At 37.7% G+C, this 14183-nt stretch overlaps 1 pseudogene; it reads left to right on the plus strand.

Annotated features, from left to right (window-relative positions):
- The first annotated feature begins 319 nt into the window (after positions 1-319).
- LOC105514963 lies at positions 320-1637 on the plus strand (annotated as a pseudogene).
- Positions 1638-14183: the final 12546 nt, after the last annotated feature.

The raw sequence follows: 14183 nt of genomic DNA on the forward strand, positions 1-14183 counted from the left end.
TACAACATGGCTAAGTGTGCCTGTCTCTGCACAGAGCATAAAGATGAGATGCTCTCATGAAAGAAGTGAGCTGATGGCAAAGAAACTTGCCTAGCAAGGTGGAAAAATGTATGACTGGCCACTTGTAGCATAAAAATAGGACAGTTTGGTAATTCTTAAAGAAGATAGCATCTTAGGGGAATACCTTACTTAGGAGAAAGTTCCTACTGATGTCAAATTAAAATACCTCTTGTAGGTATTTAACCAGATAAGCTTTCTTGAGCAATGCAGAGAAATACTATTTTACTCCGGCAGCGGCAGCTCAAGTGGCCAAGGCAAGATGGGTGAAAGTCAGAGTCGTGGTCATGGTCCTGGAGGTGGCAAGAAGGATGACAAGGACAAGAAAAAGAAATGTGATCCTCCTGTACCAACTAGAGTGGGGAAAAAGAAGAAGAAAACAAAGGGACCAGATGCTGCCAGCAAAGTGCCAGTGGTGACACCTCACACTCAGTGCCGGTTAAAATTACTGAAGTTAGAGAGAATTAAAGTCTATCTTCTCATGGAAGAAGAAATCATTATAAATCAGGAACAAATGAAACCATTAGAAGAAAAGCAAGAGGAGGAAAGATCAAAGGTGGATGATCTGAGGGGGACCCTGATGTCAGTAGGAACCTTAGAAGAGATCATTGATGACAGTCATGCCATTGTGTCTACATCTGTGGGCTCAGAACACAACGTCAGCATTCTTTCATTTGCAGACAAGGATCTGCTGGAACATGGCTGCTTGGTCCCGCTCAAACACAAGGTTCATGTGGTGATAGGGGTGCTGATGGATGACATGGATCCCCTGGTCACAGTGATGAAGGTGGAAAAGGCCCCCCAGGAGACCTATGCGGATATTGGGGGGTTGGACAACCAAATTCAGGAAATTAAGGAATCTGTGGAGCTTCCACTCACCCATCTGAATATTATGAAGAGATGGGTACAAAGCCTAAGGGGTCATTCTCTATGGCCCACCTGGCACAGGTAAAACCTTGTTAGCCAAAGCAGTAGCAAACCAAACCTCAGCCACTTTCTTGAGAGTGGTTGGCTCTGAACTTATTCAGAAGTACCTAGGTGATGGTCCCAAACTCATACGAGAATTGTTTTGAGTTGTTGAAGAGCATGCACCGTCCATCGTGTTTATTGATGAAATTGATGCCATTGAGACAAAAAGATATGACTCCAATTCTGGTGCTGAGAGAGAAATTCAGTGAACAATGTTGGAACTGCTGAACCAGTTGGATGGATTTGATTCTAGGGGAGATGTAAAAGTTATCACGGCCACAAACTGAATAGAAACTTTGGATCCAGCATTTATCAGACCAGGCCACATTGACAGGAATATTGAGTTTCCCCTGCCTGACAAAAAGACCAAGAAGCGCATCTTTCAGATTCACACAAGCAGGATGACGCTGGCTGATGATGTAACGCTGGACGACTTGATCGTGGCTAAAAATGACCTCTCTGGTGCTGACATCAAGGCAATCTGCACAGAAGCTGGTCTGATGGCCTTAAGAGAATGTAGAATGAAAGTAACAAATGAAGACTTCAAAAAATCTAAAGAAAATATTCTTTATAAGAAACAGGAAGGCACCCCTGAGGTGCTGTGTCTCTAGTGAACCACAGCTGCCATCAAGAAAATGATTGGGAGATTTCTCAGTCCCTGAAAGGGATGACGTTGTGGTAGTTGCCCAGAGGAATCCCTGTTCCCATTGATTTTTATTAGCAAAACATCCTGTGTCTTTTGGAGTACGATGTGTAAGTGCCCACTGGGTGGCCTGTCTGTTGGTCGCTGTGCAGCAGTCTACTTCCCAATGAAGCATGCTCTTTCACAAAAAAAAAGAGAAAGAAATGCTATTTTACCTTCTCTGTGGTAATTCTTTGACTATCTGACGACAGCAATTGATATCCACAGCTTTCCTATCATATCTTCTCCAGGTTAAAGTTCTACCTATTGTTAACTTTAAGATTTTTGAAGGAGAAAGAGAAAATGGCACCACTGTTGCACCTGTAGACACTTCTATCATTGCACTTGTCTCACTTGTCACAATTCATCTGCCTCACCTTTGAGTTCCATTGTGAGCTTTTCAAAGTATTTTGTCCAATTAACTTTTGAACCTCCAGCAACTTGGCCTGATGCCAGGAACATAGTAGGTGCATAAAGTAGTGAAAGCATTACTTAACATTTATTTGGAATCCTAAGGCATTTTGTTTTAAAATTCTAGACAACTCTTTCTTTTGCTGATGATTTCATCACAAAACAGAAGTACTAACTTAGAGAATCTCCTACTGCACAGAAACACTGTGCATTGCGTTAAATGTCTTCTTCCTCGGTGCCACTTTCTGGCAGATGCCTTCTGAGCTGATGTGCCTGGGAATCAATCACACATTCTCCAAGGCACGCTGGAAGGGAAGTTAGCAAGAGTGCAGAGGGACAGGGCTAATTTTCTTGATCTTGGCTCACTGCAACCTCTGCTGCCTGGGTTCAAGCGATTCTCATGCCTCAACTTCCCAAGTAGCTGGGACTACAGGCATGTGCCACCACACCCAGATAATTTTTGTATTTTTAGTAGAGACGGGGTTTTACCATGTTAGACAAGCTGGTCTCGAACTCCCAGCCTCGAGGTGATCTGTTCGCCTAGGCCTCCCAAAGTGCTAGGATTACAGGTATGAGCCACCGCGCCCACCCCAGGGCTAATTTTATTGAAGTTGCTTTATCATTTGGGGGGAATGAGAAAAGGAAATGGTGTACCACTGTTGGCTTGTCCCCCTGAGGTGCTGAATGACAGCCACTGATTTTAAATCATAATTAGCATTTCAAAAACAAAGATAAAGACACAGTTGTGCTTTCTCACAGTGACCCGGGGTTCCAGGTAGCAATGGACAGGGTTGGTCCATGAGATGTTCACCTCTGGAATCTGATGACCCAGGTAATAGATTATAGCAATTCACTGTTTGTTTGGAAAAATAAAGTAGCTTAAGGTTTGACAGTTGGGCTAAAGGATCAGAGGGCACTGTTCAAACTGAAACTAAAATGCATTACAAGAAAATTTTCATCCACATAAATATGGGGCAGCTGGGAAAAAACAATCCAATCCAAACTGAGTTGGCCATTTTCTGTTCTGTAGACACAGTTAAGGGGCCTAAGAAGAAATGAACACAAATGCCTTCAATGATGGGATTCAAAGAGTGCTCCTGCTCTCAAGCCTGCTTATTACAGCTTTACGTTGTTCCTTATCTGACCCAGATTTTGAATCACTACTCTAAACTTAATTTAAGGAGTGGTTCAGTGTAATGAGTTTCCAAGTCTGTACAGAAAACAAATTTGCATTTTTCCAACTGATTAGTTTCTCTACTGATTAACTAAGCAAGGTCAACTTTTGGTCACTGATGCTGCTGATAGGCACAGTTGATATTTTCCAGTTTTGGAGTAGGGAGAACTCACTAGAAGCTCTTGTTTTCACTGCTGAAGGACAAATTATGGCATTCCAGAAGCAAAGAAAACGCTGGAATGCTCACGTCTACCTGGGTGTTTATTAGCTTCTGTCACTCAGGTCATTCAGGGACACAACAAAGGAGAAGCTCCCCTCCTCTCTTCTCCATTCTTAGCTTCTACTATAGAGTCTTTTCATGAGAACTGCCTGAGATGACCAATGGTTGTCACCTCATAGTTTCACTGTAAACATAGTGTGAAGTAGAAGATATGGGCTTTGGAGACACAGAAGGAACTGGATTGAAATCCCCAATTCAATTACTTTGAAAGCTATGTGACCTTGAGTTAGTCTGTGCCTTGGTTTGCTTATCTATAAAATGAGAATAATAACAGGTACCTTATGTTATTAGGATCGAAAGAGGAAACATGCAAAAATGCCTAGTTTAGTGTTTGGAACAGAGGAAGCAACTAGTAAATGTTAATTGGCCATCATTTTTGAAGTCCTAGGTCAGATGTGATGGTCGATTAAGAAAGCAAGCTTAGCATCACTTGCATACTACTTCGATGTCTCAATTCTTCTCTCTAAATGCCCAAATCATTTCTGCCCCTGGGTCCAGTAGTTGGACAACTATGACTATGGATTCAAGCTCTACTCAAATCTTCCATCTTCCACGAAACCTTTCCACGAAGCCTTAGCAGATCACCAGACCAATAGATTGTCCCCTCTTCTGAATTCCTTTCACTGTTATTCTTAACTAATGCCTCCCTAAGTATGGGAAACATACTACTGGTGGTACCATGATGACTTTGGGTGAAAGAAAAGTAATTTGAGATTTTACAGATGCATAGTAGTTCTCAGCCCCTTTAGCAGACAAACATAGCTGAAACTTTAACATTATTTTATTTTTATTAGAGTGGTGTAAAAGTAATTGTGGTTTTTGCCATTAAAAGCAATGGAAAAAACCACAATTACTTTCGCACCAACCTAATAGTATATTTGCTTTTATATTTTCTAATTCATGGCAAATAAGGCTGTTTCCATTTATGGTAGTTATCTAAAGTTTCCTTTGATTATGAGGTTATTTAAGGAAAAAAATAAATTATTTCACTTACATAAAAACACTGAGTAAATAATAATTCCAGTGGCATATGAAAGTAACAAGAGAAAAACGGCATCAGATTATCATGCATGAGACAGAAATTTAAGCAATATCAGTCTGTTCCACTTACGCAGAAGTACACTCAAGTGGATTTCTGTCTTTTGAGGTTTTAAATTGATTTCTACTCTGAGTTCTGTCTTCCCCTCATATGGATTATTAACTTCTTAGAAAAGAATGTCTAGTACTTTCTCTTTTCTATCCTGTGTAATAATTCTATGGATTCATTTACACAATTACTACTCATTACTTAATTGAAAAAAAAGTAAATTATTTCTTGACCCAGCTTTGTAAATTTGTAGACACCCACAAAGATATAGTCCAAGGAAAAACAGTTATTCTGTGAACAATTAAGAATTATAAGGAAAAGGAAAACCATGACTCACTTACTACTACTTTTCTTCCTTAGGGGTGTCTCTTAGTCCTTGCTGAAAATAGAATATTAGTAGGAGCCACGAAATCATAGTAGAAGGCTAGGACACATTCCTACTGGATATTAGATTAAAAATAAGTTCATCTTTAAGACTCTAGCAACAGGGACTGTCTACTCTGTCAATCAGTGATGACTGGCAGCTGGAGAGAGAATTTTGATATGGTGGCCCCTGTCAGACCCTATTAGTCATAGGAATTTTTCTCTACTTTGATTCTTGAGAGTAGCTCTGGTGCCAAAGAACATGAAAGAAATTATTCCTTAAACATGTATTGCACATGTGCTCTCATACCTCGGAAATGGTTCTCATACCCTTTCCAGCAAGCACTTTTATTTGGTTAAAATTAAGTCTTGGTCTGCTAGGGAGAATTACTCTTCATCAGTTATTCAAAGAGAGCGCCTTATCTTAAATGATCATACTGCACTGGCAATATAGAAACTACCCAGTCACCACTAACGCAGCCAGTTACATCCATCTCTATAAGATTCTCAGAGTACTCCACTCTAAAGTTAGTGCCTGCCTCTTTCCCCTTCAATTTCTTTTTAAAAGTGATTCAGTTAGATCACTGAGATTAATTCTTTAATCAAACTTGGCCTGTAAGATGGCCCTCACTTTATGAACAGACAGCTGATCAACCTTTTCGTTTTCCAACATTCAGATGTGCTGAAAAGAGCAGTCATTCTTGTGGTGTGGTATGTGCTTTTAGATTTAGCATTATGATTTTTTTTTCTTTCTCAAGGTGGTTAACCTCCATGTCATGTGCTGAGTAGTCTAACAGAAATATGCTTTTTTCTCTTATGATCTAGCCGCTGCTTTGAACTGATCATTTGGTGTAGCATGGCAGGAACAAAATTAGAGTAGCATTTATGGATTGCAGCAACTTATGTTTAGCCTGGAAGAATAAAATCATGCTTTAAAGAGTGAAATTTAATCATATATAAGAAATAGATCTAAAACCAGGTATTATATGACATTGGGTTTTCTAAATTGTTTATTGTTTGCTTCTTGATGGTTCTGGGAGAAATTACAACAAAAACCTGGGTGTTTTAAGTATAATAGGACAGTGTTGCAATAATGAAGTTAATTCCCAGAAAATATTAATCAGAAATCTTTTATTTGCTAAGGACAGAAGCCAGCTCAAGCTAACCTATATCAAGATAATTTTGGGGGGAATTCATATGACTTGGGAAATTTAGGGCTCTGGCATAGGATAACTGGAGACAAGCACTGGGATTTGTCTTCTTCCTTTCCTTAAATCAGCCTCATTCTTTCCCACTGTAAGAAGTCCTTCACAAGTCAGGGGATCTATTTCACAAGAGAGAAAGTGCCCATTCCCCAGGAAGATCCGAGGAAAGAATTCTGACTGTTCGTGCATGTGGCATGTGCCTATTTCTTAGGCAATCACTGTGATCATGGAGACAGGGTCACATAGGTAGATGCATTTCATGTTTGGAACACAAGTTAAAATTATGGGGATTAGGTAGGGGATAGCAGTAACCAGAAAAAAAAGGGGTGGTGCAAATAAGGTCTTGAAAAGTTAGGTTGCAACCACAATTTGTATCTACTACAATGAACTGAGAAAGGAAGATGAGAATCAAGAGTGGCTAGAATGGTGATAAAGTTAAACAAATGATAGGAGGAAAAACCATCTCTTGAGACTGTGTATTAAAATCGAAAGTTAGGGTAAAGGCTATATTGCTATAAAAAGAAACCCTCAGTACAGACTAATGGATAAACATTTATTTAACTCTCACCTTACAGTTTATAATTGGGCAGGAGGTACAGATTGATTAAATTACTTTGTTCCATGAGATTATTTAAGGACCCAGGTTACTTCTTTGTGTTGCTCTGTTATACCCTACATATAGCTTCACAAGATTAAATCTGGCTTACACCTTCACCTTCCCACTCCAGCCCACAAGAAGGGGTCCCCTTATAAAAAAAATATGATCTCAAGTTACAAACTTGGCTTCCGCCAGCATCTCATTGGTCAAACAGTGCAATGGCCACACCTACCTACAAGCAAGGCTGGGAGAAGTAATCTTCAGATGAGTTATCTTGCACCCAGGTAAAGCTGAGGGGATTCTGCTATTATAGATTCTGGGAAACAATTAGCATTCCACCACACCCAAAATGGGAAAGATCTCTTAAAGCCATGTAGCTTCACTGATAGTGAAAGGAGTGTAATCAATGTTTATGATGCTGGTTAAAATACATGTAACCAGGTGACTACAGACCCAAGCAACATGTAGAATTGGGTTGACATAACCCTATAACTTGGTGAACATCCTTGGTAGAAAAAGCACCCCTTGCTTTCCACTGAGGTTGCATTTGCTTTGCTTTTTTTCTCCTTGTGTCTGTTAAAACAAAAGGTAGGTAGATTGCGTCTACAGTGTGATGATATTTTTCCTAATTTAAGTCTGAATAATACAGGTGAAGGGTAGAGTGAAACTTCTTCAGCTTGGAAGAAATAACATGCATTGTGGCATTTGTAATGAATCCATTTGTACCATCATCATTGTTTGTCTCCCTTGTGTAATTTTTCTTAGGCATTCTCTGGCAGTTTCCCATAGAAAATGCTGCCCCTTATAACATCTCTCCTGTCTTGGGCTAAACCAGCTTTCTCTTCCCAGGTCTCCAGGCAACAGAATCTTAAAAATGAAATATTCATTTTCTGAAACCTAATTTAATTTCAGCGATGACTGGGTTGCGGAGCTTATCAGATCACAGAATCTGAAAAATTCTCTAAATTAACAATTCTCTCCTAGTGATGGAGGTTTTTTAATTTTTTTTCTGCATCTTGTTAAAATGTACACACTCAGTTTTAACCTTGGTTTGTCTGACAGTGATTTACTCATTTGTGATCTCGGGGTAATGAGAAACATTGCAGGCAATCATCTTGCTGTCAATAAATGAAATACATAGTTATTTTTCTAAAGCACGGATTAGTGTTTTTCCCAAATGTAGCTTCTACCCCGAGTGAGAAATAAACTCTTCTTTAGTTTTATTTTTGGAGAGCAAATTCTAAAGTATGGTAGTAAGGAATTCATCTTTCATAACTTCTGGGGCTGATGAGTCATTACTGACATGTAACATCCAATTAAAGCAGTGACAAATGTAATTGCGTGTCATGCACCGTGGGGGTGATAAATTGTACCACATTCTAAAAGACATGTTTTGGTAAATGCTGTTTTGCTGAAAGACTGCAATTATAGCCTGCTTTGAATGAGTTGCCTTTGTTTTAAACACAGGGTAATGGAGTTCTAAATAGAGAGTTCAGGTTAACAAAAGACATTTCAGAGCAGAGTTTAACCAAGCTAACTAGCAATTGAAGTTTTGCTATCACTATCATTTCGACCTGCTGCCAGAATTCATCTTAAATTTTCAAAATATGGCTGTTCCTACAAAGTTTGGTCCAGATGACTTAATTTCTGTCTTAATGACATGGGCTATTTTGGCGAATATTAACTGCTTGACACTGTGGGCTCTCAAAACAAAACAAAAACTCAGAAAGCATTTAATGAAGTTGGCTTATATTCAGACAAATTGGAAGAGTTTGCATTCGTTAAAATTTACCTTTATCTAAAATATTTAAAGAGGGTGGACAAATTTGGTTAAATTTTGAATTTATCAGATAATTTTTCATCTGTCTACATAAACTTCCCTTTGCTAGCATATGTATTTGATGACTGTTACACTGTGGTATGTATGTGTGTAGTGTAAAACTTAGTAATTCCTGATCTTAATAAGGAGATGAATATAAGTGGTAATAAGTATAGTCCGTTTTTTAGGTAAGAGAAGAATTAAGGACTTAGTTTTACATGATGATTGCTTTGTCCATTAAACTAAGTTGGCCCAATTTGATAAATAGCTAAGTCATTCTCAGCAAATTCTATTAGTGTAATAACTTTCTTTATTGTTTTACTGAGAATGCATTGGAGAAATAGAATATTACACTTATAATAGTAATGACAATAATAGACTACATTAATTGAGAATCACTAATATGCTGAAAGTAATAATTCTAGTGTTTTTTGCATTGTATGAATAAGTATTCAGTATCTGGATTCAAATTTATTTCTCTATGCAGATACATGGTCTCTGTGTCTAAGGAGATTGCTATATAATAGAGGAGAAATAGAATGCAATATAAGAATAATCAGTGTTTTTCCTACAAAAAATATTCATAACATTATTTCAATATGAGACAGATTAATTACAGCATGTAATTTACATTTATCAGTCAGATATTTATTTTAACAATATGGACAGTATTTACATTTTGAACTAACATGGATGAGTAGAGCAATCCTCCTGCTAAGAAAAACTAGCAATGCTGAATAAAATTTAAAAAGATATCTTTTTGAAGGCATTGGGAGGAAGACTTGAGGGTCAAGATGCTGAAGAGAATGAAAGTGGAGAGAAGTTCAATAGTCTCAGCCACTTTTTCATTCAAAGCAATCTCCAATTAAAAAGCAGTTCAAGGCAAAAGGCAGAAAAAAACACGTAGAAAGTAGCAGAAGGAGGATGAGAATCTAAGAAGAAACTTTTGATAATTAAGATAAAATGGATGCATGAATAAATTATAGCTTATTAAAACCGACTTAGGAAGAGAGAGAAAATCTGAATGGTCTTATATCTAGTAAAAAAAAAAAAAAAAGAATCCTCAATAAAAACCTTCTCACAAAGAAACCCTGGCCTCAAATGGACTTACTATTGAATTGGTCCAAATAGTTAGGGAATATACACCAGTCTTATGCAAATAGAGAGAAAATTTATTGATTCATTTAATAAAGTCACTATGACCTGGAAAGCAAAATCCAGCAAAGCAGTACAATGAAGGAAACTGATAGACCAATATCTCAAAAACACAGACATAAAAATTTTAATCCAAAATTCTGGCAAAAAAATTTCTGAAGATGTGTAAAAGGAATAAAAAACTAAGTTGGGTTTATCCTAAGAATCTAAGTGTTGTGTGTATATATACATATTTATATATCTATAAAACACTATAGTTATATACATATATAACTATAATACAAATATATGTATTATATACATATATAACTATAATACAAATATATGTATTATATACATATATAACTATAATACAAATATATGTATTATATACATATATAACTGTATTATATATAACTATAATATATATACCTATAACAATTATACACAACTATATATGTATTTTATACATATATAACTATATTGTATGTAACTATATTACATATATAGTTATATATGCATTATATACATATTGTAACTATAATACTTATATAGTTATATATGTATATAACTATATATAACTATAACAATATAGTTATCTATAACAATATAATTACCTAGGTAACTATTACCATATAGTTATTTAGGTAACTATTACCATATTGTAACTATTACTGTATAGTAAGTATCTAGGTAACTATTACCATAATAATAGTTATATTATTGTATATATTATTACATAATAACATAATTATTATTGTTTAGACATAATAATATAATAGGTATAAATAATAATAGTTTTAAGAGATCTTCTTGGTATTGATTTCTATTTTTGTTGCACCATGATCAGAAAGTGTGCTTGAGTATGATTTGACTTTTTTGAATTTATTGAGACTTGCTTTATGACTGAGCATGTGGTTGATCTTAGAATATGTTCCACACACAGAGGAGAAGAATGTATATTCTATGGTGGTTGGGTGGAATATTCCACAGATGTTTATTAGGTTCAATTTGTCAAGTATTGAGTTTAAGTCCAGAATTTCTTTATTAGTTTTCCCCCTCAGTGGTCTGTCTAACACTGTCAGTGAGGTGTTGAAGTCTCTCACTGTCATTGTGTGGCTAAGTCTTTTTGTAGGTTAAGAACTTATTTTATGAATCTGGATGCTCCAATGTTGGGTGCATATATATTCAGAATAGTCAAGTCTGATTGAATTGTACCCTTTATCATTATGCAGTGTCCTTCTTTAAAGTCTGTTTATCTGATCTAAGAATAACAACTCCCACTCTTTTTTGTTTTTTGTTTGCATGGTAGATCTTTATTCACACCTTTACCTTGAGCCCATGTGGGTTTTGTTATATGAGATGATTCTCTGGAAGACAGCAGAGGATTGGCTTGTCTTTTATCCAGCTTGCCACTCTATGCCTTTTAAGTGGGGCATTTAGCTCATTTACACTCAGGGTTAGTATTGATACGTAAGATTTTGATCCTGTCATTGTATTGTTAGCTGATTGTTATGTAGACTTGATCGTGTAGTCGCTTTGTAGTGTCTGTGGACTATGTGCTTAAGTGTGTTTTTGTGGTAGCAGGTGTCATTCTTTCAATTCCATGTCTTGTAAGGGTGGTCCGGTGGTAACGAATTTCCTCAGTGTTTGCTTGTCTGAGAAGGATTTTATTTCTCCTTTGTTTATGCAGCTTCATTTGGTGGGATATTAAATTCCTTGGTGAAATTTATTTTCTTTAAGGATACTGAAATTAGGCCTCTAATCTCTTCTGGCTTGTAAGGTTCTGATGAGAAGTCCACTGCTAGCCTAAAAGGATTTTCGTTTTATGTAACTTTACCCTTCTCTTTAGCTGCCTTTAAAAGTTTTTCTTTTGTGTTGACCTTGATGAATCTGATGACCACGTGCCTTGGAGATGGTTATATTGTATAGTATCTAGCCAAGGTTCACTGTATTTCTTGAATGTTTCTGTTAATCTCTCTAGTGAGATTAGGGAAATCTTTGTGGACTATGTCTTCAAATATATTTTCCAAGGTGCTTTCTTTTCTTCTCTCTAAGGAATGCAAATGAGCCATAGTTTTTTTTCTCTTTACATAATCCCATATTTCTCAGAGGTTTTTTTAATTTCTGTAGTTTCTAAAAAAATTTTTACCTGATGAGTTGATTTGAAGAACTGGTCTTCGAGCGCTGAGGTTCTTTCCTCAGCTTGGTCTATTCTTCTGTTAATATTTCTGATTGTATTATCAAATTATTATAGTGAATTTTTCAGTTCCAGAAGCTGTTTAGTTATTTTTTAAAATGGTGATTTTATCATTCACCTCTTGAATTGTTTTGCTGGATTTCTTGGATTCTTTGGGTTGGGTTTCAACTTTTTTCTAAATCTCAATAAGCTTCCTTGCCATCCAGATTCTGAATTCTATGTCTACCAGTTCAGTGTGGTTAAGAACCATTGCTAGGTAGCTAGTGGGTTCATTTGGAGGTAAGGAGACACTCTGACCTTTTGAATTTCCAGAGTTCTTGAACTGATTCTTTCTTATCTGGGAAGGTTGGTGTTCTTTCAATTGTAGTGTAAGATGAGTACACTCAGTTGGCTTAGTTTCTGTATGCTTTCAGAGCACCAAGGCTCTGTATAGGGCTTACATGTGACTGGATTCTTACCCTTGGATTCACAGGTGTTAGCAGAATAATTCTGGTGGTGTAGGTCGAACTGCTATCTAGTAGTTGCCACTTAAGAGTATGGCTGGTAGATAGGCTCTTAGCCATGTGGCTCTTTTGTATTTCCTCATATTTGCAGATGTGCTCTACAGTGGTAAGGAAGAGAGAAATGACTCGCTCACCAGGTCTGCCCTTGGACCTTGGGGTAGCCCCTCCAATCACTGGCACCACACCCATGTTTCTTATGTTAGGTGTTCTTGGCTATGGGACTCATTAGGTAGAGGCTGACGCAGTGAGATAGGCCACACCTTTTCTGGATTGGCCTTGTAGAGAAAGGCATACCCTGCTCCCACACCAGCTCAAAAACCTGCATGTCTCACCCCTGTCAGTGATCTGAGAGTTGGGGATCTTCCCCAGCCTGAGTTCTGGCCACAGATCTCAGCTTAACACTCTCTAGTGTTGACTGGCCCACAGCTTAGTTTTGGGCTCTGGCTGTACTGGGGGATCCAAAGTTCTCCAAGGTCACTGGAAAAGTACTCAGGTGGAGCAAAGCACCCAGGCAGGGAAGCAGAGACTGTACTGGGCACATGATCCTGTAGGAAAGCCAAGCAGAAGCATAGCAAGGGGCTAGTGAGCAGGATGGCCTGCAGAATACACATGCCCCAGTCCCGTGGGGAAGCTAGTTCTCTTCTCTCCTGGCCCGGCAGTCAGCTGGGGCTAGAGCTTCTCAGAGGGAGGTAGAGAGCCCTGGGGGATGGGTGCCTATGGTCCCACTCCACCGGAGCTGTTCCACACTCAAAAGTCCCTGGACTGCACACTGGCTGAAGGCCTGTCTCTGCTTACTCTCTCAGCAGATCCCCTTTCTAGCTCAAATGTTTATGGAGGTCACAGGAACCTCTGTATCTAGGATCCCAGAAATCAGTGGTGAGAGTGCCTGTGCCTCAATCCCTTCACTCAACCCTTCCCCAGGAGCCTTTTTGCTAAGAACTAGCCCTGGAATTTGAGTACACCATACAGGGTTCCAAATTTTGCCCCATTTAAGCTCTGAATCTGTGTCACCTCTCCATCCACTCTCAGTGTTTTCTCTCTGAAGACCTGCTCAAATTGCATTGGTTTACCTGATATTTTGGTCCCTTTCCATGGGAGCAGTGCTTCCTGGTGTATCTAGTCACCCACTTGTCTCCCATCTCTCCAGTTTAGCATTTGAAAATTACTATAATTTGCCATGTGAATAGAATAAAAAAGAATAATATGAATATATTATATAATTATCTCAACAGATACAGAAGATACATTTAATTAAATTCAATATTTGTTCCTTAAAAACTAGAAAGAGAAGGGAAATTATACCTAATAAAAGGTATGGACGAAAATGCCTACAGCAAATATGATGTTTATATTACATTATAAAATGTAAAAGGTTTCCTCCCTGAAAGTAGGAATGAAACAAAAATGTTGACTATCATTACTTGTATTTGTCACCATATCAGAGGCTCAGTGCAATAAGAGGAGAGAAATAAGTATTTGGGTTGAAGTAAAAATAAAAGTGCCAACTTATTCTTCTTCATTCTGTCCATATAGTAAATTACACCACATTCTAAAAGGAGTTAAAATCTGAAAGCTCTCTGCAGGTAGCACTCCCAGCATTTTACAACTGCCTCAGTTAAGGGAGTCACCTTGCTCTAGGCCATACTCTTTTCTCAGAGCAGCCTTATTCAATAGCTGGTGGATGTACATGTGCAAAATCCC

The sequence above is a fragment of the Colobus angolensis genome, unplaced genomic scaffold (genome assembly GCF_000951035.1).
Source record: "Colobus angolensis palliatus isolate OR3802 unplaced genomic scaffold, Cang.pa_1.0 Scaffold251, whole genome shotgun sequence".
NCBI lineage: Eukaryota > Metazoa > Chordata > Mammalia > Primates > Cercopithecidae > Colobus > Colobus angolensis.